This window comes from Ambystoma mexicanum, chromosome 14, assembly GCF_040938575.1.
Source record: "Ambystoma mexicanum isolate Mex_15411 chromosome 14, UKY_AmexF1_1, whole genome shotgun sequence".
NCBI classification, from domain to species: Eukaryota; Metazoa; Chordata; class Amphibia; order Caudata; family Ambystomatidae; genus Ambystoma; species Ambystoma mexicanum.
Window position 1 is genome coordinate 125,635,948 of NC_090940.1, and position 25,518 is coordinate 125,661,465.

Consider the following 25,518-nt stretch of genomic DNA (forward strand, 5'->3'; position numbering starts at 1 on the left):
TGGCCTATGTTGGTTCTACTTTGTCTACCTCTGTCATATCATGACCACCTACATGGCATGTGAAGGCAGCACCCTAGTGAACATGTGCTTGATATCTAAAAAGGTATATGTCTGATTTAGATCTGGTTAGGCATTTTATTAAATGTAAGTTTTCTTATGTGTTTACACCTGTCAGTCACTTCTGGTGATGACATCGGGGTTAGATGTCATTTCATGTCATATCCCTAGGTTCAAAGGTCATATGATATCACTTATTGTGATGTCATCGGCTGTGTGATGTCACTCAACTACCCCAGGCATTTTGGTGAATTAGCATCCCTGATTACCTCCCTCCACTAAAAGCAGTAACTGTGGAATTGGTGAATGCTTTATTACCTCCAGGCCTGAAAAAGTCCAATGGGATTTCTGAATGCAGAACTAACGTGATCTCATAATTAGTCAGAGATGCCACTGTTGCCACCTGCACTACCGGTAATTCGTTTGGGTCCTATTAACACTTCTGCTATGACCAAACTCATAATGAGCCCCTTTGACTTTTGCATTTCGTTTTATTTGTATCGAGGTATGCTATGCAAATAATATGCAATGCAAATAAAATTGGACACTGTCAAACCCCCTTCACAGGAACTCACTTGCTCCTTAGTATTTCATCCCTGACTGCTTCCCAAAGCACTCTGGGATGCAGTCAAACTTTTCCACATTATGCTTCGAAACCGGCATTTGCTAGTAGATTCCTATGCAATCTATGAAAAGGTGTAAAATCAAAGGGGATTTCATAGCAATCCAGCTGTTTTATGCCTGAATGAAAATCTCATAAAGGGGTAAAACGAAGGGCTCTCTCAAGACGCAGGAGCAGAGCAGGCAGAGATCTGATCTTTTCTCCGTGGACTAGGGACGTCATTTCACCAAAATGCCTGGGGTAGCGGAAGTGACATCACATGACCATTGACCTCTGATTACATCACAGGAGGTGGTGTCATTTAACCCCATCCCGAAGTGACATCACGGTAAGCGATGGAACACAACCTTTCACCCCTTGACAAGACAGGAAGTGGCACCACAGAGCATTGTTTCTAAGTACAATACGAAACGTATGGTTACGATATCACTGTAAAGTGATACAAGAATGGATCCCCATATGTATCGTTAATATCAATAGCAAACAGACGTCCAAGGCCAAAGGATAATGATGTGTTATTATATAGCACTTATGCCTACGCGCTTCATATAGAACAAATACACATACAATACCACCCAACCTGTGTTGGCACTCATTAATCAACCTCAAAAGGATGAAAGGCTGAGTTGACCTTGCAGAGAGGCAAACCTTCAACCTGCAGATCACATGCAGATTGCAGCAGCGAGCGCTCAACCCACTGAGTCATCTTGCCGGCTACAGCTATCAGAAAATCAGCTACTCTAGAAGCAAAGAGACACATGCTGCTGGCCACAGCCAGTGAGCTTCAATTTTTTTTTAAATGTACCATTTTTAGGGGTAGCAAGAGAGACCACAGGGGTAGCAAGGGAGACCTCAGGGGTCGCAGTTGCGTCCATTGGCGAACCCTAAATGGCGTCCTTGGCGTGGACCCTCGTCCACATTGCATCAGCACAAAAGTAGGGTAGAGTGGGAAATAGAGGCATAGAGGCATTATGCCTCACATTGATATCTCTTTTCCCCGATCCACCCCATTTAAAATGAGGTTTGCAAAGGTAGCGGGCGCCCTTCTCTCGATAGAACAAGGCTTGATAACCTGTTCAGTGGTTATTAACCACTTGAGAGTTTGCAGCCACTGCTTTTACTCACTGTGCCTTTCACAGATGGGAAATATCCATTTGCATATCAGTCTTTGTCCTGCCCAGGGGCAGTCCAGCACCGAAATGCAATGGCAATTCCAACCTGAACGAGAGTACCACCAGCAACCCCATACACGTGTTTCACCCTTGTTGGGGATCATCAGTGAGGTGAAGCTGATGCCTCTCTAAGCACAGTGAGAGGGAGACCACGTCTGGTTGCCCCCAGGAGACCTAGGGTTACCAATCCCAGGTTCCTTGAAATTTGGTTTGCAAAGGTAGCGGGCGCCCTTCTCTCGATAGAACAAGGCTTGATAACCTGTTCAGTGGTTATTAACCACTTGAGAGTTCGCAGCCACTGCTTTTACTCACTGTGCCTTTCACAGATGGGAAATATCCATTTGCATATCAGTCTTTGTCCTGCCCAGGGGCAGTCCAGCACCTCACTGATGATCCCCAACAAGGGTGAAACACGTGTATGGGGTTGCTGGTGGTACTCTTGTTCAGGTTGGAATTGCCATTGCATTTCGGTGCTGGACTGCCCCTGGGCAAGACAAAGACTGATATGCAAATGGATATTTCCCATCTGTGAAAGGCACAGTGAGTAAAAGCAGTGGCTGCGAACTCTCAAGTGGTTAATAACCACTGAACAGATTATCAGGTCTTGTTCTGGCGAGAGAGGGGCGCCCGCTACCTTTGCAAACACCATTTAAAATGAGGGTGAGCTGGCTGTGCTGAACAAAAAAAGACTATACAAGGGTTCTTTTAAATGTGTAAAACATGCATTGGTCCTAAGTCCTGGTGAAGAGAAGATGTTGAAACTTTAAGCGCAATTGTCTTATACTTGGAAGGAAGTCACAAAGTACACCTTAAGGTCCTGATTCATGGAATATTGTGCCAGGTGCAAAGTGACTTTTCACTGGTGCAAAGCCAACACACACACTGATTAATGGAACAGTGCAAAGTGTATTTTTTCTAGAGCAGTCAGTGCAAAGTATTTTTTGCAGAACAAAATGAACTTTGCACTGACTTTGCCCTGTGGAAATACACTTTGCACAGCTCCATGAATCAGGGTTTGTGCACGCAGTGCAAAATCACTTTGAACCGTGCAAAACATTCCATGAATCGGGCCCCTAGGTGTCTATTCAAAAGGATGTATTTAATCACACATTAGTGGTAGTTTCGATCGCTCACAAAATATGCGAAACACGTTTGATGATCATGTTGGGAAAGTTTAACGCTAAAAGCAAATTTTTCTCTCTGCCTTGCAAAAATATTTGAAACCCCTACTTCACTTAACTACATGTTAGGGCTTTCAGAAAGAACACGTGGAACTGTGCCAAGGGCGACTGAATGAAAACAGCCCATGGTCCACTTTTAAACTTGTCACATCGGATTAACAGAGAGAAGCCTATTTCTCCTTGAGAAATGCTGCTGTCTGACACTGTGCGTGCCCCCGACCACCCTCCCGGGGACCAGAATGAGTTATTCCGTGTGATGCTGGCACTTAGACTTCATGGGAGAGGGATTAAGCCCACCCCGCGTCACCCTGCAGCAATATCTCCATCCACACTGCGCAGCAAGTACGCGCGCCTCCGGGCGCCTGCGGGCGCCTCCGGGCATCCTCGCATCTGGCGCTCTGAAGAATTGGAAAGTTCACAGAGCAAGCAAGGCAGTCAAGAAAGTCATAATAAGAGGAGGGATTTAGGAAAAATGGCCTTTGGTTTAAATGTAGAGTCACGAACATAGGTTAGGTGAATAATAAATCATTTTTGTTTTCTAATTAAGGCGCTGAGAGCTGCTACGGGGGACTGCGGAAGGTGGCCTCGGTGTTCCCGGTTGCGCGCGCTCACACTGGAAGAGCAAAGAAGATTGCGCGTGGCAGTGGAATGCAAGGAGGTAACTATATTCTTTGCGCACAAAAAAAAAATCATTTTTGTATTTGTATGACAAACAAGAGAGATCGGGCCTGATTTACAAAAGCGTTTTTCAATGAGCGGTTCCCACAAAAAGACGCGTGCGAAAACCAGGCCCATTGACTCCATTGCAAAGTGCCTACGTTAATTAATCGTGGTGTGGCAGTAGGAGAATGATTACTCCTACATTATATACACCCTGTATGTTACCAATAGCACGTCATATAAGTCCTGGGCTGGGAGATGGAATAACGCCCAGTACCAACCTTTTGGGTTATCAGAAAAGGGCATAGAAGAGGGCAATCAGAGATGATGTGTGGTAAGGTGTCTATGATATTACAGGTTATTTATTACGCGCTTACTATCAAGAGGCTTTCAAGCGCGGACCTGGGGATCAAACCTGTGCTGTTCCGTTTCATCTTACTTCCAAGGCGAGTACGTTGGCCCTGAGCTATGCCGTTGGCCCTGAGCTACACCACCGCATCTTATCCAGCACACTTCTGTGAGCACAAGCATGGTTCTTTCTCTTGTGGAGGTAAAGTTCGTCCTATGTGGAATCTTTAGCAGAGCAGCCCTTGATTAGAAAAGTTCTTGGGCAGCCTATGCCCCTCTACCGGGGTTTCCTCCCATGGCTCTTCTTTCATTGTCCTATGAAAATCTCCTGTCCGTGCTCTCTCAATGCAAGACTGTCGTTATGAAATGACAGTCTACTACGGATCCTGGAAAGGGTCCATCGCTCTGATGCAAAGCTTCCCTGAGATATGCCCAGTGCGGGCAACTTTCAATACTCCTCTGCAAGACCAAATGCAGCAAGATGTAATGTAAGTGGAAGAACCTGTCAGCGTGTTGATCAGGTGTCTATTGTCGATCGCTGCATGGAAAGGACTCACACAGGGCACCTACTTCCGATCGCTGCATGGAAAGGACTCACACAGGGCTCTACTGTCGATAGCTGCATGGAAAGGACTCACACAGGGCATATACTAACGATCGCTGCATGGAAAAGACTCAAACAGGGCGTCTACTGTTGATCGCTGCATGGAAAGGACTCATACAGGGTTTCTACTGTTGATAGCTGCATGGAAAGGACTCACACAGGGAATCTACTGTCGATCGCTGCATGGAAAGGACTCACAAAGGGCATCTACTGTCGATCGCTGCATGGAAAGGACTCACACAGGGAATCTACTGTTGATAGCTGCATGGAAAGGACTCACAAAGGGCATCTACTGTCGATCGCTGCATGGAAAGGACTCACACAGGGAATCTACTGTCGATAGCTGCATGGAAAGGACTCTACGCTTGAATAGCAGGTGTTGACGTTAGAGTAATATTGAAAGACAAAGAGCGGAACTCAGGCAGGATTTGGTAAAGTCTAATATTGATTGGATGTAGGCAAGATTAATTAAGCTCTCGCATGGGAGGGATATTCATTCGAGAAAGTCCTGAATGCTGGAGACCACTGACATTAATGACAGAGCTCCGATTATGTATCGCAGAAACATCATGATAACTAATGTGGAGAAGCGGGGAAGAATGAGCCTAGAGAGACTCTCAGAAACAAAGTCCTGGTTACATATGAGGGTAGGTCAGGGATGTTTTAGGGTGCAGGACCTAAGATTCCTATGGTGGGTCCAAATCAAGAACTGGAATAGTGTGCACAATACAGATTGTATTGTGAGAAGTTGTGGCCACAGTAACCTCCCGCTGTTTTTAAACATCTGTAAGAACCTGAGCAGCGTGACTTCCATCACGAATTTGAGAATTTTACTTGACTGAGCAGTTCTAGTCTTATCTGCCAGGAGAGTGTTATTTGAATATATCTTGCACGCTCATGCTACAGTCCAGAGGTTTTTTTTAGGACTGCTGTTGGTTTAACTTTGTGAAGTTTTATTTTTTATATGTGTTTAGGTTTTGTGTTGTATGTCAGTGCACTAAAGCCTCTTGCAGTGTCGCGCTTTATAAAACATCAATCAATCAATCAAGTCTAATGATCATTGGGGGTGGTAGGAGATTGCAGGTACTACATTCTGGAGAAGTCTAATGTTCAATAGCAGGGGCTCCCTTGTGTGTAGTGTAAAGAGGTACAATTTACCTAAGTAATCTGAAAAAAGGTACAAAAAGTACTCCACAGAAGAGTGACACCACGCAGGAAATAAACACACATTTATTAACTCCCCAACAGCTGGGAGAAAGATTCAGACAGCCCTTCAGACTGAACTGTTGAAAGGTTCTCAACCCTGCCCACTGCTAACACACCTTTTATACAACAAAACATGAATGGCATTTTGGGGCAGGTGAAACAAGCTGCTTGGTAGAACATTGTTAGGCTCCAATAGTATTCTATAGATTGGGACACCTCAATTGGGCAGACATTTTTTGAAAAAAAATCGCTGAACGCCCATTTCATGATGTCATGATGCTAAAATATCCCTTCCCATAATTACATCACTTTTTGCTGACCAGCAGAAAACCCTTTGCTTTAATGGGCTGCCCCAGTCCAACATACAAATAGATACTATTCTAGGAATTAATTAATTTTATTTTTATTTATTTGCGTTTGTATAGCGCACTTGCAGCCCAGGGGCGTCGAGGCGCTGTTACAAGTAAATGTTGGATTCTTGATTCAGCGGTTCTACAGGTGACCAGAGGTCTCTTGGTTACACAGATACAGGCATAGTTACAAGTGATGTATGATATGTATTGTACAGTTACAGAGTGCAGTCAGGTACATTTCATACAAAGAGCTTGGTTTTAATGGCTTTGCAGAAGGCTTGGTGTAATTGTACTGTGTGTTTTTTTTAAGTTAAGATAACATAGCTTCAGCATAACAGTGCCAAGGTCAAAAACATTTATACGAAGTTTCTGATAGGTTCCCGTTCCTCTTTCCAGCTCCTGCACTTACCTCCTTTTGCACCCGTGATTCCTGCTTTGCTTAGAAAAAACTCATGCAACACGGTTGCTGGAAATTAATTCCTGCTATTTTATTCTCAATTGCTGTTGTATCTACTGCCAGAGCTCCTGAACATTACTATGTAGAACTGCAGCTGGCGGGTCTGTCTTGGGCTCGTCCCATGAGAAACCTTTCCTGTGGCAATAATTAATTAGCTACTCTGTGTGCCTCAACTTTGGTGAGCTAATCTCCACTGTTTCATCGTGTCAGCAGAAACTCAATGTTACTGTGTGCTGTAGCCTCTTACCGAAAATATAATAATGGCTTCTATCAAGTATGCATTATGCCTCCTCCAAGATGGCCACACTATGGTTCATTAATACACATAACAGTAATCCTTATTATGCTTCTATTTTACTGCTACCATTCCCACTAACTAAAAGCCCTAATTATGCTCCACCTATACTTTAAAAAATAAACAATAAGCAAAACCCTATGTGATATGATATGATATGATATGATATGATATGATATGATATGATATGGTAGGGGACTGTAGCGATATAGAAAACAGTCATCAAGTGTGGCGGTTGCCAGGGAGGCAGTGCAGGTGTGCAACTGGTGGAGATGGGGGTTGGACCTGGGCCCGAGGTCAGAGGGTGGCCAGGTAACCACTGCAGTTTCAGTTTCATCCAGGAGTTCAGCAGGGGAGAGGTGGAGAGAAAGCAGAAGCAAAGAGGAAGGTTTTGAGGTGCTACTGGAACCAGAGGTGGTTCTCCTCAAGTTTCAGGGAGGCAGGGAGGTTGTTCCAGAGGGAGGCCCCATCCGAAGAAAGAGATCTACCATCAACTCGTTGATTGGAGAAGTGACTGACCCTGAGGGCGTTAGAGGCGGATGAGCGAAGATCTCAAGAAGGAAGATATTTAGGAAGAGAGAATTGAAGGTATTGAGGCCACAGGCCCCAGAAGGCCTTGTGGACAATGCAGAGGGTTTTGGACTTAATCCTCGCAGCCTCTGGGAGCCATTGCAGAGATTTCAGTCCTGGGGAGATATGATCTCTGGGCTTGAGGCCAAGGACAAGTCTTGCAGTCCTGTTATGGATGAGTTGCAGAGGGCGGAGAGTAGAAGCAGGCAGATTTAGAAAGAGGCTGTTGCAATAGACCAGCCTAGAGAGAACCAGAGCCCTGGAGACAGTGAGCTTCTGGGGGAAGGAGAGGAAGGGAAGAATACCTCTGAGGAGGTGCAGCTGGTAGTGTGACTTCTTAGAGACGTCAGAGATGTAAGCAGAGAAGGAGAGTGTGGAGTAGAAGATGACTCTAAGGTTTTTAGCCTCGCAGGTGGGAGCAGGAAAAGGGCCAAGACAGGCCGGCCAGAGTGACAGGAAAGGAGGGAGTGGGTGTGCTGATGAGAATCTCAGTTTTACTGGCATTAAGGCAGAGATCATTGGTGGCATAACCACTCCTGGATAGCAGACAGACATATGTGCTAAAAGCCCATGCACACATATGCTCTATGAAATGAAAACAAAACCCATTTATTGCTACATGGGTGATTATTCTTCACACCCGTGTTTATCTATGCCTTGGAACTGGATTTGCATTGTGTGTTTTTGCATGTATATTTATTTTGGGCAGCACCCTACTCCCTGCCATGTGGCACTCTAGGTGTAATGTGTGTGTGTCATGACATCATTCTACACGTGACTCTAATGTCACTGTGTCATTTTCATAGCTGGTGCATGTTCCCCTCTCTTGCGGATACTGCATTTACCTCTCTTCATTAGTATTGAAAAGCACAGGCAGAACCTGCGCAGGATCATGTAAAGTCTAATATTGAATGGAAGCGGGTAGATCTGAGGAGGGTGCAACTCGGAAAAGTCTACAGATAATCTGGAGGCCACAAGAGATTGAGGGGACAGCCCTCTGGAGGAGCAGGGGCTCACAAGGGTGAAGTATTGAAAAGCACAGGGCAGAAGTCGACAGGATTTAGTAGAGTCTAATATTGATGTAAGGAGAGCAGGTCTCAGGATGTGGTTCTTGAGAGAGCGTCTAATGATGATCGGGAAGCAGTCAGAGGTTGAGGGGTAAACCCTCTGGAGGACAAGGGGCACCCCTTGAGTGTAATATTCAAAGGCAAAGGGCAAATCTCTGGCAGAATTTGTTAAAGGCTAATATTGAATGGAAGGGGAGCAGGTCTCATGGAGTGGGACTCGGAGAGTCTAATGATGGTCAGGTGACTGAGGGGACAGCATTCTGAAGGAGTCTAATATTCAATAGCAGGGACGCACTTGGGTGTAGTATTGAAAAGCACACGGCAGAACTTGGGCAGGGTTTGATCAGTTCTAATATTGAATGGATGTGGGCAGGTCTCAAGAGGGTGGGACTCAGAATAGTCTAATGGTCATTGGGAAGCAGCAAGATATTGAGGGAACAGACCTCTGGAGGAGCAGGGGCTCGTTTGGATGTAGTATTGAAAGACACAGGGCATAACTAGGGCAGGGTTTGGTGAAATGTACTATTGATGGAGTAAGAGCAGGTCTCAGGAGGTTTTCCTGGAGACAGTATAATGAGGATCAGGAGGTAGCAGGAGACGGAGGAGATGGCCCTCAGGAGGAGTCTTTTGTTAAAATAGCAGGGTCTCACTTCAACAGAAATATTGAAAAGAACAGGGCAGAACTCAGGCACGATGTGGTAAAGTCTATTATTGAATGGAAGGGGAGCAGGTCTCTAGGTGTGGGACTCGGAGAGCCTGATGCTAATCGGGAGGTAGCAGGAGATTGAGGGGACTGCCCCCTGGAGGAGCAGGGGCTCACTAGGAGTTTAATATTGAAAGACACACGGCAGAACTCAGGCAGGATATGATAAAGTGTCATATTGAGTGGAAGGGGGCAGGTGTCAGGATGTGGGACTCTGGAGAGTTTAGTGGTGATTTGTAGTAGGAAGGAGGTTGAAAGGTCTACCCTCTGGAGGAGTTAGCCGACTTGAGGCGAGACTGCAGGGAGTCTTCCTGTTTAATAGAGGAACATTTGAGAGGATATATATGGGGACTCAGAGGAGGGGAAATGGTTGATTGGAGGTTTGGGGCATAGAAGTGGAGGTGTGGCTCGGGCATTGCATCCTCCACCACCATGGTATATGTGCCCTCTCCCACACCCATTCCTCTTTTGCCCCGTAACAAGGATAAAGATAGTGTCAGTTGTTTGTGAACCAGCCATACTGTAGCAACTACGCTGTGTAAACCATCCCTAAGTTTCAAGTTTCTCTAACTGTCTCTGTCCAATCCACTTCGTAACCTGTGTGACTTCTTGACTCAGTAACTACAAATTGGAGTTTGGAGGCAGTTGCCTCCTGTTTATACCTCGGTATTATAACACATGTGTAACAGAAGGCTAAGTAATTACAAAAGTTATTCCTGACGCTGAGTCCCTAGCACAAAGTTAAATGACCCTACATGTAAAAAATCTTGTATCGATTGTTAGATGGCCCTAGTGAGTGCCGCTGAGCCGACTACAAATGATGTTGAGATCCTGACCCTATCCTCTCTATAACACTTTCCTAGTGTCTACAAGTGCACACAAAATGGAGGTCGGTATTTTGTTTTTAATCTTTCCGCCCCCACAGCGCGTGTCTTATCGTTAAAACAACAAAGGTCCTCAATGACAGTTAGTCACTAGACGAATTTAAAAAACACTCTATTTCCTCACCACTATGCTATAGTGGAGATAGAGTATGTAGTGATAACTTCAACAATTTCTTTTTGCAACCCCTTTCTCTATATAGAAGGGTATTGGAGTCTGGGTTATCAACCAGTACTCTTAAACCAACAGTCAACCGGTTTCAGCGGGATTCTTGGGTGGCCGCTTTCTTCAGGACGAATACTTTTCTAATTTTAGTATTCTCAAAATGCCTTCAATGTTTTGAAGAGTTTAGGGGTGTCTTCCGTTGTCCAGAATGGGTATAATGGAAAAATCCCTGGTCCTATAAGGACAAAGACAAGAAAAAACAAGTGGGACCGTTGTCAGTCTCGAAGTACTTTTAAAACCTTTTAAAACTATAGGCTAGGTGGTGTTTTCCTTACCTCTATCTGTCGAGGTACTAGATCATGAATTAGTCCTGATCTCTGTCTTCGACTTTCTGTTCAGGGAGGAAGGTGCTAAATCCTCTCTTCTCTCCCGGATTGTTCTCACTAGAATGAGAACATCGGTATCAGATAATTTGTGTAAAATTCTACAGTCTACTTTTAAGCATGTTTAATGCTACCAATGTCCAACGGCTTCACCCTGGCTTGATAAAGTTAGCCTGGTGCTCCTTCTATGTGTTCTGAGTTAAAGTGTTACCTAGCTTCTGTTGGTTGTACAAGAGATAACCTGTGCATTATTGTCATCACAGTTCACATGCATTATTGTTGACAGTGCGGTCACTCTCGATAGCGCTTCCCCTATTCACTGCATTTTGTTAGTTTAATTATCAGACGCTTTGGCTTAATCTATCTGAGGGAGCGTGAAGCGCTTCCAATATTGCCGTTTGTTTTTCGTGTCCGTTCTGTAAAGGGTTTTTTCTTTTTAGTAAATCATAGCGAACGAACACTGGACGGACTCCAGGCTCTCCTGTGAGTCTAGTCGTCACAATCTAGGCAAGTATTTAAAACGCTACTTGGGAACGCTTACCTCTATTCAATCGTGGTGACCGCCTCTTGTTGCGCGTACCGTTATCGCACCATCTTTGATGATGTTTGTTTATATCTCAGCGTCACGTGTGCGCGATCACGTGTGAACTTCAGAAAAGGCTCCGAACCACCTGGGAATTGTAGTTCGGCGCCGTTTCTGTTTCTCATGAACGCGTTAGGGCTGTAAATGTTTCCAAAAGAACTGCCTGGGCATAATAGCGGATAGCTAGACCACTTGAAGTTCCACAGTGGCCAATATATATATTCCTTTTGAAATTTGTGTATATCTGTGGCGTATTAGTGTTCAGCATATAGCAGATAAAGTGGATGAACCCACTAGAATCGCCTCGGTTGCCAAAGTGTATTATGTCTAATCACCTTATTGATCTGTAATATTGATTGTCCAGATATTTCAAATTAAGTGAATTCTGTATATGTACCACGTATTGTGGATTGTTGTCAAAATATGGGAAGGGTTTTTTTCCTGGTTTTTTAGAGTGTTGATCCAACCCATAAAGTTATTCAGGGTGGTGTTATCTCCATCAAACAATAAAAAAAGGTTGTCAATATATCGACGCCAGCTCACAATGTTGGTGGCAAAGGGGTTAGTCTCTGGGTATGTGTGGTTTTCCTGAAAGTTGGCAACATATAGGTTCGCTAGAGAAACAGCATACTGAGAATGACTTGACATGGACCATCATAGAGAAAGTCAGATTACCCAAAAGAGGCGGGAATATAACAGCCCTCCTGTTAAAAAGAAAACAACAATGGATATACAAGACCCGCAGCCACCAGACAGGTCTAAATGAAGAGATCTGTTGGCAAACTCTGGCGGTCTTATAAATGATTTACAAGTAATAGCTAAGTGAATAGAAACACTCTAAAAAACCAGGAAAAAAAACCCTTCCCATATTTTGACAACAATCCACAATACGTGGTACATATACAGAATTCACTTAATTTGAAATATCTGGACAATCAATATTACAGATCAATAAGGTGATTAGACATAATACACTTTGGCAACTGAGGCGATTCTAGTGGTTTCATCCACTTTATCTGCTATATGCTGAACACTAATACGCCACAGATATACACAAATTTCAAAAGGAATATATATATTGGCCACTGTGGAACTTCAAGTGGTCTAGCTATCCGCTATTATGCCCAGGCAGTTCTTTTGGAAACATTTACAGCCCTAACGCGTTCATGAGAAACAGAAACGGCGCCGAACTACAATTCCCAGGTGGTTCGGAGCCTTTTCTGAAGTTCACACGTGATCGCGCACACGTGATGCTGAGATATAAACAAACATCATCCAAGATGGCGCGATAACGGTACGCGCAACAAGAGGCGGTCACCACGATTGAATAGAGGTAAGCGTTCCCAAGTAGCGTTTTAAATACTTGCCTAGATTGTGACGACTAGACTCACAGGAGAGCCTGGAGTCCATCCAGTGTTCGTTTGCTATGATTTTCTAAAAAGAAAAAACTCTTTACAGAACGGACACGAAAAAAAAACGGCAATATTGGAAGCGCTTCACGCTCCCTCAGATAGATTAAGCCAAACCGTCTGATAATTAAACTAACAAAATGCAGTGAATAGGGGAAGCGCTATCGAGAGTGACCGCACTCTCAACAATAATGCATGTGAACTGTGATGACAATAATGCACAGGTTATCTCTTGTACAACCAACAGAAGCTAGGTAACACTTTAACTCAGAACACATAGAAGGAGCACCAGGCTAACTTTATCAAGCCAGGGTGAAGCCATTGAACATTGGTGGCATTAAACATACTTAAAAGTAGACTGTAGAATTTTACACAAATGATCTGATACCGATGTTCTCATTCTAGTGAGAACAATCCGGGAGAGAAGAGAGGATTTAGCACCTTCCTCCCCGAACAGAAAGTCGAAGACAGAGATCGGGACTAATTCATGATATAGTACCTCGACAGATAGAGGTAAGGAAAGCACCACCTAGCCTATAGTTTTAAAAGGTTTTAAAAGTACTTCGAGACTGACAACGGTCCCACTTGTTTTTTCTTGTCTTTGTCCTTATAGGACCAGGGATTTTTCCATTATACCCATTCTGGACAACGGAAGACACCCCTAAACTCTTCAAAAAATTGAAGACATTTTGAGAATACTAAAATTAGAAAAGTATTCGTCCTGAAGAAAGTGGCCACCCAAGAATCCCGCTGAAACCGGTTGACTGTTGGTTTAAGAGTACTGGTTGATAACCCAGACTCCAATACCCTTCTATATAGAGAAAGGGGTTGCAAAAAGAAATTGTTGAAGTTATCACTACATACTCTATCTCCACTATAGCATAGTGGTGAGGAAATAGAGTGTTTTTTAAATTCCTCTAGTGACTAACTGTCATTGAGGACCTTTGTTGTTTTAACGATAAGACACGCGCTGTGGGGGCGGAAAGATTAAAAACAAAATACCGACCTCCATTTTGTGTGCACTTGTAGACACTAGGAAAGTGTTATAGAGAGGATAGGGTCAGGATCTCAACATCATTTGTAGTCGGCTCAGCAGCACTCACTAGGGCCATCTAACAATCGATACGAGATTTTTTACATGTAGGGTCATTTAACTTTGTGCTAGGGACTCAGCGTCAGGAATAACTTTTGTAATTACTTAGCCTTCTGACTTCTTGACTCACCAAACAAAGAACGTATTTGGGAATGTCTCCCTTTATTTGGCTAAGTGAGACCCACAGCATCCCAGTTGTCGGTTTCAAGGCGGTATGTGGCCACCCATGCATGAAGGACTTGGCCCGTTATTTCAAGACGCATCGTTCCGCTGAAGCAGGGCAAAGACATATGTGCATAAAGTCAACAGAATTGCGCAGACAAGCCAAAAACATATGGGGCCTCATTACGACCCTGGCGCTAAGTGTTTAACGGCGCCGTAAAAGGCTGTGGCGCCGTTAAACACTTAGCACCTTACTACGAGGTCCCTTTGCGGGACCCGACCGTAACGGCTGGTCTACACCAGCCGTTAAAGTAGGGACCCGCAAAGGGACCTTGGTGCTAAGTACGGTACCGCAATTTGCGGTACCGTACTTAGCGCCTTCCCCATTCCCATAGAACCCTATGGGGCGAAAATGGGAATGGGGAAGGGCCATGGTTTAATGGGGAATTACCACCCAGCCAACCTTGGAATGGGGTGGTAATTCCCCTTTGAACCATGGCGGACCCGTTACAACACCGGCACCAACCATGGTGCTAATAGCGCCATGGTTTAGCGCCGGTGTTGTAATGAGGGCCATGGAATTGAATGTTACATGATGGAAACTCTAGTGACTAGCAAGCATTGTCTCAAGTATTGATTCATTCTATTCATCCATCAATTGTTTTTTCTATGTGATATTCTTTGAAGTTTTCTTTGCATCTAATTTAAAAAATAACAATTCTCAGCATATTTTTTTACAGGCAGCCCCCAAGACATGGATGTATAAGTATTATCCAATCAGACTGATGTGCTACGAAGTTGCTATTCTAATGTTTTAGCGTGGATCACCCCAATGTTGTGTTTTCGCCACTTGAATTTTGGATTAAGTTCACGATTGAACGCCAAAACTGATTAGTTCCTTCAGCAATCCAACAATCCTTAATCCTGGTTGAGGTTTAGCTATTCAAGGTTAACAAGGATCAGCAAAAACAACCTTTTTGGCTTGTGTGCATGCATCGTATAAGCATTTTCTAGCCACTGCTACATTGGTACTACCTTGACATGAATGGCAATAGCTGGCAAATGTTGTTAGGGCCAGGGCATATTATAGCAGTCACTGGCAAAAGGGGGAGAAGGGGCGGGTGGGGGGAGCTGGGACCATGGAAAGGGCGTAAAACATTCAACAATGGGAACAAGAAATATTCATTAAAGTATTTCCTCTGGTCAATGAAAGTGCAGGGTTGGACTTTGGACTGTTGAGTCGTGGCGGAGCGATGGTGACACTATACGCTGCCAGTGGTCGTTCACAAAGAGGAGATGTCTTTTCAGGGTGATCTTGAATCCCATAATTGAGGAGGTGTACTGTATATCAGGAAATAGGGACTTCCAGTAGAGGGATGTCAAAAGGGTGAATGATCGAAAGCCGGAGGTACCACAGGGTGTGATGGCAACTGGTTTCATGTCTTTTTATCAACCACATTTTTACTGATCATCTTTTTACTACACATTCTTTACTGGTGTTTCCTACCCCAAAATGAAATAGGAGACCCCCCCCCCCACACACAAACCAACCCTTATGCACCCAACACTCCCCTTCCAACAGTGCATAATCCAAACCTACCATCTATCTTTTGAAGCAAAAATAAAATTGTAAACAATGTGCAGTAAAACGAAGGTTGGTGAAATTCTTTGGTTAAAAGTGTGTGGGATAGTGCCTACCTGGAGCGAGAGTCAACCAAGTAAGTGAAAGGTTGCCTGTAGATGGACTTGATGACCAACAGTAGAGATTAGAAGTGGGAGTGGTTGTGTATGGAAAGCCAGGTTGCATAAAGGCGGTGTGGCGAGGTGGATGGAAATGGCAATGTACAGTCATTTGTCAAAAAAGGCAAAATTATAGATTGGTATTAACATGCCCAGGCTCGAGCCTTTCTGTCTGCCAAGGACAACAATGGAGACAAGGGTTTTAGCAGAGTGACAGATGGGATGAGGATATATTTTCCAGGTGCTCCTGAGGGCAATTCTGTGATGCAGAGTAGTGCAAGTTAGGTTATGTTATGTTTTTGGGCATTTGTATAGTGCCTATTTACCATTGGTATGATCTGAAAGTGCTGTGGGTTGAATGCCCTCGGGACCATAGTACAAGTCAGTGGAAAGAGAGTAGTAAGTAGTGCTTGGGTGCACTCTGTATCTGTGCAGCCCGGTCGAAACCTTTGTGGTGGGTAGCTGCATTCTAAGTCTAGGAGTGGTGCAGAGGGTTTGTGAGGTCAGTGGAATGTGTGCAGTAAGGCCAATTGACATGGAGGTCGCTGCATTCTGGCAGAGGTGCTTGTATATGAGATGTGTGCATCTAGGCCAAATTTATCTAACCTTTTACAGCTGAAGATAAGGGTGTAGGTAACCCTCCATACTCCAGTTTCTCTTCAGATTTGGAAGGTCGTCAGAGGTCGGTTTGCCAGCTGTGGGTTCCGGTCACCAGAGCCCAGGAGTCACAGGTGCAAAAGATGTCCCAGTTTGATTCAGAAGCTGGCACAACCTGTTCTTCTTCATGAATGCAATTCACACTGATGCAGCACTCCTCTAGGCACTGGACCAGATGCAGGAAAGCCGGTTTCAACGAAAGTCACCAATGCACGCTGACAGGAGGGGACACAGCTATCAGGGTCGGCCTCCTATCTTGGGCCCTGTTGCAGCTTGAATGCAGGTGGGACTTTTGTAGAACCAGCTGGGGGTCCCCAAAGTTATGGAGTTGGTCAGTCCACAGGATGGTTCCAGGAATGCGTCCGAAGACTCCAGATGTCTGGGCACCGAGCAGACGTCGGGAGGGGTTGATCCCACCACTCAAAGTGTCGAAATACCACCAAAGGCCTTTTAAAGATCACTAGTCAGACAGGGCTCCACTGGGACTGCAGCAAAAGTTGATCACCAAGCCTTCTTAGGATGGGTCCACAGTTCTTCCGACATGTTCAAAGCTGGGCAGGAGACTTGGCTCCTCGCAGGATCTTTCCAGGATCTCTGGGGCATGACTGCACGACTCCTCTTATCCGAAAACTCAGGTGAGACCGAAACTTAGCCCGCCCAATGGAAGATCTGCCGCTCTCACACACCGCAGCAGTGGTCTAATCAGGACCACTAATGGTGAAACTCATGCATAGATTCAAGACATACAGAAACTAGTTTGTGGATTGGGACCAGACAGTCCCAACCCACTTCCTGGGAGCGCACACACATGGCCCTGCACTAGCCCGCAAAATGCATGGCTTTCGCAAGCTCTACAAGACAATAAAAGGAATTTCCTGACCTGGCAAGGCAAGAAGAAGGTAACAGGATAAGACAGCCAAGGAACAAACACAAAAACTCGTGGCACAGCCATTGTTAGGTGGTTTTACATAAGAAGGACTCTGTGACAGAACTTGGAATATATGTGACCAAGCTACGAGAGGTAGTGAAACGTGTCATTTTTTGCTTTGCCTGCTGTAATTTCATGCTGGGCGCAAGAGAGCAATTATTTCAACTGAAATTTTGAATAATAAAAAGGTGTTTTTAAATCACAAAGACTCTCTGAACTTTTTGTGTTATCCAGACGGGCTCCGCAACTGTTTCATTTTTCTTTCATCAGTATCTGTGAGTGCGGCTTCTTTCTACCGATGGTCAGCTTTGGTGAACTTCTGAAATATATTTATAGTGAAGAAGAGTAAAGGAGTAGTCTGTGTTCTGTGCCGGAGTCTGTCTACACTGGAGACTGAATTAGGAGGAGCCCTTAAAAACAGTGAAACTCTGCGGGAGCGAAGCAGAGTGAAGGAGAGTGAAGGAGTAGTCTGTGTAGTCCGTGTACGTCAGAGGACGTCGGGCCGTTGTTCAAACGGGCACTGACTCACTGATCAGCTCGTCGCAAACCAAGCTGAATTGAGCTGAATACTGTTCCCCTGGCAGTCAATGAACTCCAGTGAAAACCAGAAAGAGTAATAAGCGAAATAAGGTACTGTGAACTCAGTTGGTATCTGGACTTGCATATTGTTGTGATCAACTGTTGAAAAACCGGAACCTGTTACTGAGTATCCGCAAGCTCCCGGCTGAGTCCTCGAACCGAGCAAAATCATCAATTTATCAAACCCAAAAGGAGTCAAAGCACAGGACGCAGGGTGCTGGGCACAGGGTGGGCTTTTGCGGTATCATCTTGAAGGTCAGCACCCGCGTGATGAGTGTTGGGATACTTGGTGGAGGGGGTGCCGAAAGTGAATTACAAAGTCTATTGTGGGGCGGTTATGAGTAACGAGTTCCCTCTAAATCATCAATCAGCGAACTGTTGTGACTGTGCAGGGGTGAATTGTACAATTATCTGCCTGCTCTTGTGAAACAGGGTAATAGCTTTCTTTGGACTAGTAACATCCACAGTGTTCGCAGGAGACGGGCAACTTGGACTTAAATGCCCTGGTGATTCTTCATTTAAACCGTGCACGAAGTACTAGTACTTAAGCCTCCTGGTCCGACTCGAGGACTGCGGGCCTTGTGCCTTTGACCCGAGGTCGGTGTTCTAAGCTGACTCACAGTTGTGAATTAACCCCTTCCCTCAACATCAAGGTTACCGCCATTGACTTTTATACTTGGGGACTGTGGGCTAGTGGCTTTTGACCCAAGTGAAGTGGCAACATATATCTTCCTTTATAATGTTTGATCTATGCAGCTCTGTCCAGGGAGCCCAAAGCAGCCGGAACAAACCGAACAACATTAATGAAGCCGACAGGAAGACACAATGCCCGGAGAGGGTGGGCAAGTTCAAGTTTCTTTAAGCCCTATAAGTCGGGTGGTGGTATATTTCTTCCTCCACCGAGTGTCTACCTGTCTGACAACCAGTCTCCAACTGGGTCAGGCATCCGGAGAAGGCTGGAGGCATCGAGGCACAAAGGAGGTGAGTTAACTCCACTAAATCATCCTATTCGGTCACTTTTCCAAGGAAAATTGGATTATACCCTAAGGACGACCACAATGAAAAATGTGATTTCTAATCACCTAGTGGCATCGACGGAGTTACCAATGAATTGCACTACTGAAGACCTACTAAATCATGAGACGGGTTCAGTGCAGCCAGAGGACCCTCAAATTCAATCTACCCTTAACCTCAGCGAGCCGAGAGATGAAGATCTGCTGGAAAAGGAAATGGCTATACCAGGCAATGTACCCCAGGAACAAATGAGCACAGGTGAAGGAAAAGAGCCTGAACAAGGAAAAGAACCCTGTCCGCAAAAGTCTATAAACATGTCAGCCAATCCGCAGCCGATCTCCATGGTGCAATCAGTAAATACATCTCAGGAACAGTGCCAACAATAACGGCTCTAAATTTTGTCCTAACATCCCTGGTTAAAGTTTTTGAAAACTTAAAATGGATGTCCAACAGCATACGGGTATACTACTGGAGGTCACAAAAGATCTGGAGATAAATGAAATAACTATGGTGGCTTTGAAATCTGCCATCAATGAGTCGACAGGAGAACCCATGAGAGACCGCCAAAAAGAAGTTAAAGAACAATCATTAAAAATGGATCACCTGATAGCATGGAACGGGGAGCTAATGAAGGTGTTGTGTCTTTATTGGAGAAACTCGAACTCTCAAATTGAATGACTGAGGAACGAGAGAATAGTACCCCCCAAAAAACAACTTCAGAGTCTTTTGTACATGATACTCCACTGTCAGCTTCGGTAATGGAGGAGTTCTTAAGATTGGCCCTCATGGCGGATAGTGAACTCAAGCAGGAAGATCAGGAAGAGGGGTTGCCACTAAATATATAATTTGCAGATTCTGATCTGGCAGTTCCCCAGAGAAAGAAATTGAACGGAAAATCGGAAAGGAAAAGAATAAGAAGGGCAAGAGCAATAAACGAAGTCCCCAGCCTGCCAAATAATCAAGGAAAGCGAAAAAAGAAGCATCTGGCATCTGAGGCCAACAATTTTCTGCAAAAACTAAAAGAAGGCTTGAACAATGATGAAAAACTGCAGCAAGAAAAGGCTCTTAAAAGTGGCCACGGGGAAAAGTGGAATAAAGCATCCAAATCAGAAGGTCAAACAAATCAGTATCCAGTTGAAAAAGAAGAAACTCTGGGAAAATTAACTGTGGGCAGTCAAACGGAGGTAATTGAGCCACCAAAGAAAATTGCCTCTATATTTCTACTAGCTAAACGAAAAAGCAAATCTGTTAACTCCATGGTCAAAATCGCTCCGATATTTCTGAAAAAGTCCACAAGGGAAGCCTCTGGAGATCGGGGGGAGGCCCTGAGTGCCAATAAGAAAGGGGCCCAAGCAAATACAGGAGTGGTGATCAATATAGGGGCGAAGGTTCTCTTGCCATAAGTAATGAAAGAAAGTCACAAGAGTCACAAGTGTGTGTGTGTGTGTGCATCCTGTAAATGGAAAAGGAGCGAGCAATATTACAGGAAGCACGTTCAAAAATAGTAATATGGCAATGGGGACCCATAGAGAATTTAAACAACAAAAACAAACTATGGACTGCAGAGTTTTTCTCTCGAGGAAAGAGACTCAAATGCAAAATAAAATGCCTTCGAATCGCTCTACAATCCTGTTGGAAATTAAGGAAATTCCCACTTTAAAGTACTTTACAACAGCAGATAGTGACGTAGCGAGTGTCCCTTTTGGGTCTGGTACGAGCACTGCTGAAATAATCCTTAAATCAAGACTTGGTTCGGACTTGATTATGGGTGAGGCAATGGCGTGGGACCAAAGAGGATTGAGTATTTCCCAGGTTTGCCCTGTACCAATAACTGCTCATCAAGTGTATCCTGAGAGGCAAGAACTGTTAGCAGGGTTCAAAAACAAGGAGGGCAACCCTTTAAATCCATTGACCATGTGGAGAATGGTTCCTGAAATAATCTCACAAGTATTCCTTAGAATGGGCATGACTCAGCAGAAGCTCCAGGGAAAGAGCAGATAAATGTACTGTCATGGAATACTAGAGGTTATACTTCCTTCTCCCAAGAACCAAGGAAAACGCAAATCTTTAATACATCTGATCTAATATTATTCCAAGAGACTTGGTTAACATGCCTGGTGGGGATTGAAGGTTTCTCTATGTTTCAGCAGTTGGTGTTGGGATCAGAGGGGGGTAGACCGATGGGGGGTCTGCTAGTTGCCTGTAGTAATGAGGTGTTTAAGACATCAATAATACTATTGAATGTAAGACAAGGCATCCTTATTGTGAGAGTGACAAAAAGAGGTGTCAAGGTGGATTCGAGCTGGATAATTGTAAATGGGTATTGGAATCTTAGTGTCCTCTCTTTGTCTGACTTTCTGGGTGACCTTTCAGATGGTTTAGTGGAGTGTTCAGTACAATTTCCGGCAAATTATCTTATTATTTCTGGAGATCTAAATTCACAATGTATCCCCACTTATGACCCAAAGTCGGGCAATACTCGACAGAAGACCAGTAATGGAAAAATATGGGGAGAGTTCATGCAGGAACATACGTTTAATGGTAACATCAGCGGGGACATTCCAATTGCTCCATCCTGGCACACGGGAACATCATTCTCAACGATTGACTATCTTTTTGCCTCAAGAAGTATTTTTGAAAGTTGTTCTGGTTTTCAGTTGGGGGACGGAAACAGTGACGATCACATAATGCTAAAGGCAACCTTGTGTTATGAGGGTGATCCAGGGGCATTGATCTATGATCATGAGCTGACTACTAACGATGCTGGTAATGCTGTAAGGAGATTTGATACGGGGGTAAACTGCTCAATATGAATTGAGGAAACTAGTGACCCAACTGTCTGACCGACAACTGTCGAAATGCTGTGATCCTGGGGGATTCTCTCTCTTTTTGTCTAATTTGGCCCCTTTAGAATCTCCCCCCCAGAAACCACATATGATCTTTAAACATACATTTAATGTTCAAATAGTAGCACACAAAAAAGAACTTAGACAACAAAGTGTGAAGTTAAAGAGATCCGGTCTAGATGCTGAATCGTATAAAGAACGTGTCAGACACCTCAATAACAACTACAGAAACTGGCTTAGAGCTCATAGACACCTTGTCCTTCAGCAAGATGGAGAGAGAATGCTTTATGCACTCTCCCTCAGAAATTCTAGAAACTCTTGGATAATGTGGGGATGAATGAACTAACTCGGGACCGAAAAAGGATTCAGTTATACCAGAACAGGTCTGGACTGAGCACTTTACTATGGTCTATGGTTCCACAAAATCAATAGTTTGTGAGAGGAACACAATGATTGAGTGGTCACTTGAATTTACCGATTTAGATCTTGAAGGGCTAATAAGGAAATCATCCGTCTTGAGAGCAAAGGGACCCAATGGTCTTAGTAATACAATTTTTAAAATGGACCCACCTATTTGGGCAAGGGTACTAAAGCAACTATTTGATAATATCATCTGACTGAAGAGACCTCCAGACTCATGGAAACACTCTATAGTTATACCCATCTATAAGAAGGGGGATAGATTATTGGCATCAAATTACCGCCCGATTTCCCTCCTAGATGCTGACAGCAAAATCTTTACATGCCTTATTCTAGGGGAATTGGAAGCCTGGGCGAAAGTCAAGAGAATTATACCTAGGCAACAATCTGGTTTTAGGAAGGGTTTCTCTACATATCTCAATGGACTAGTTTTGAGTTGTCTTGGTGCGAACTCGTTCTAAGGAGGTGGTCCCCTCTTTTTGGATCGTGGATTGACCTCTCCCAGGCATTTGATACAATTGATAGGAATCTCCTATGGAAAAAAGTTGGATGCCTGGGGGATTCCACCCAGTTTATTATCCATCCTGAGAGAGTTACACTATAATAATCTTACGCGTGTGAGGCTGTGTAGATCTGACCTTCTGTCAAACCCGATCAGGATCGAGAGAGGTGCTTGTCAGGGCTGTCTACTAGCTCCCCTCCTGTTCATTCTTTTCAAGGCACATCTATCCAGATGGCTGCAGGGAATAGGGTTAATATCACCTTCCATTGGAAACACAAAAGTTAATTGGTTAGCTTATGCAGATGACGTTGTAGTCCTGGACTACTCTCAAATTGGGCTGCAGAGTCTCTTGATCGCATTAGAAAACTATGCGTGCATTAATAACCTAACCATTAATCCTGCAAAGTCCAAGATATTAATATTTAAACATCTGTGAAAGACAGTTAAGAACTATGCCTGGAACTTTGACCAGCTATCGATAGAGACTGTTTCGGAACTAACCTACTTGGGCGCCACACTCAGATCTTTTCCAACGAAGAGCATTCTGTTGCTATCATTTGATCTAAAAATGGTGAAGTTGGGAGCACAAATGAAAAAAATAAAATCCAAATTCTGTAAATTCTCTATACTCCCACTCCTGAGATTTTACATAGGTAAGGTAGTTCCGATAGTTCTATTTGGCTTGGACTACAACTCAACAACCATGGATATAGAATGGGACACAATCGAAGGCAAGTTGTGGAAACGAACCTTAGGTTTACCGGACTGTGTGCCAATTGTTTCCCTCTGATATGAACTAGGCCTTTCATCACTTAGATTATGGATGGAAAGGAAGTGGATGGCACTCTATAGATGAATCCTAGACCCACCAAAGAACTCCCTCTTTGAGGAAGTGGCTGTTGAGTTACATTTTGGTAAAAATGGATTCTTGGTCAAATTTAAGTAAAGATGCTTGGAAATACTGGCCAGATCTGAGTGTGGTGTTGACCTCCTCCTTCAGAACCCACTAAAGGTGAAAGAAAAGATGAAGCAGCATGACTGGATAGACACTATAGACAGTATGAGGAAGGCTAAGAGATCAGCCTCCTTTACATTGATGGAAAAGTGACTGTCTGTAGTGCCTGCCTATCTAAAGAAGTCACCTGATTCATGCTTTAGAATATCTTTTCTGAGATTCCGTTTGAACCTACTCCCTATTCTAGAGATACTAGCAACTAGAGATAGGGAAGGGAAAATCACACCGAATTGTGATAAGTGTGATAATAACGAAGTCCAGACGAATAAACATCTACTATCTAAGTTCCCAGGCACATGGAGTCTGAGGGTTAGAAGATTCAGCAGGATTGTTCATGATGAATCTTGGCTAAACACCCATGACTTCTGGGATAGATTATCGTCGGGTAATGAGTCTGCTCTTTCTGTAGAGGTTGTAAGATCTCTAAGGGAACTCAAATTGTTGACTGATTGAGATGCACAAGGGAGAGAAGGTGAGGAATGATCCGTAGAGGCCTTTGGATCTCTGGTTGTGATCTTTTTCTTTCTTTTTTTCTTTTTCTCTCTCTCTCTCTTCTCTTTTTTTCTCTTCATGTAAAATGCAGGTGCTGATGAGATCTGTTGTCCTCCTTTTACTGTGTTTACCTTGTGTGTTCTCTTCTTCCTTTCCTACCCTCTTCCCATATTAGTGGGTATGTGTTAGATTTTATTTGAATAATTGTAAACGGATTATGTAAATAAACTTAATTGTATTTTTTGTATGTATTTTCAACTTAAATGTGTTAAAAGTCAATATATATATATGGATATATATATATATATTTTAATATATTACATTTATAATGTACTACACGCAATAAAAATGAATTTGGACATAACCATGCATATCGCATCAACACATGATACATCCTCATAATTATGCAATAGAAAAAGATCAGATATCACAGACCGTTAAAATAACATCCCAAAATGTACCATATAATACAATCGATTAATATCATTCCCTTCCATAAAAGGATTCCGTATCCTATCTTCACAGCTAAGATAAATTAAATGATCATAAGACTTTAAACATTTTTTCCGTAAATGAATCAAACTTTCACATCCCATGAGTAGATGCCTCGTTGTCTCAATGGTATGCTCCCTGCACAATCTACATAGCCTCCCAGTACCAGGAATCCCCATCCTAGCCTCTGTAATCTCTAAAGAGGGCGCCATATTAAATGTTATGTTTCAGTACAATTGAATAGTGTAGTTTGTTTTAAATGCAGTAATGTATCTAGGCACAGTACTTCTATAGAGGTAATAGTACAGGGACTGACAAGGGCAGTCAGCAGTACCAGCACGTCGTGCTGAAGATCGAGTGTTTTGAGTGTTTCTTCCTGCTTCATCGTTTGGAGGCGTGTGCTCAGAGGCGTGTCCCGAGCCCTCCATCTGACTTACCCTCAGTCCTCCGCGAAGCGGACCGTGAAGGGACTGACAAGGGCAGTCAGCAATCCGCGGGCCCGCGCGGCAGCGCGCGGCAGCGCGCTGATTTTAATACTGTGACACTCACCATATCGATCCCCTGCTTTCCAGGCCCGGAGGATGGCAGCCCGGGAAGATCTCGTAAAGCGGAAACTGGAGCTGGAGGATCAGGCCGATCAGGACAAGCGCCTGCTAAGAAATGGTAAACCTCGCCAGCTGCCGCCCCACAACAAGGACCATGTAACCTCACCGGAAACCGCGGAGCAGCTGTCTACTCAGAGGCTTCAACGGATCTCCCGCATCAAACACGCGGGTAAAGTAGTACAGCTAAACTCTACCCGGCCAGCCGAGCTGAACGAGGTAGGTGACCCTACGCTTCTCCCGATGGAATCCTTGGGTT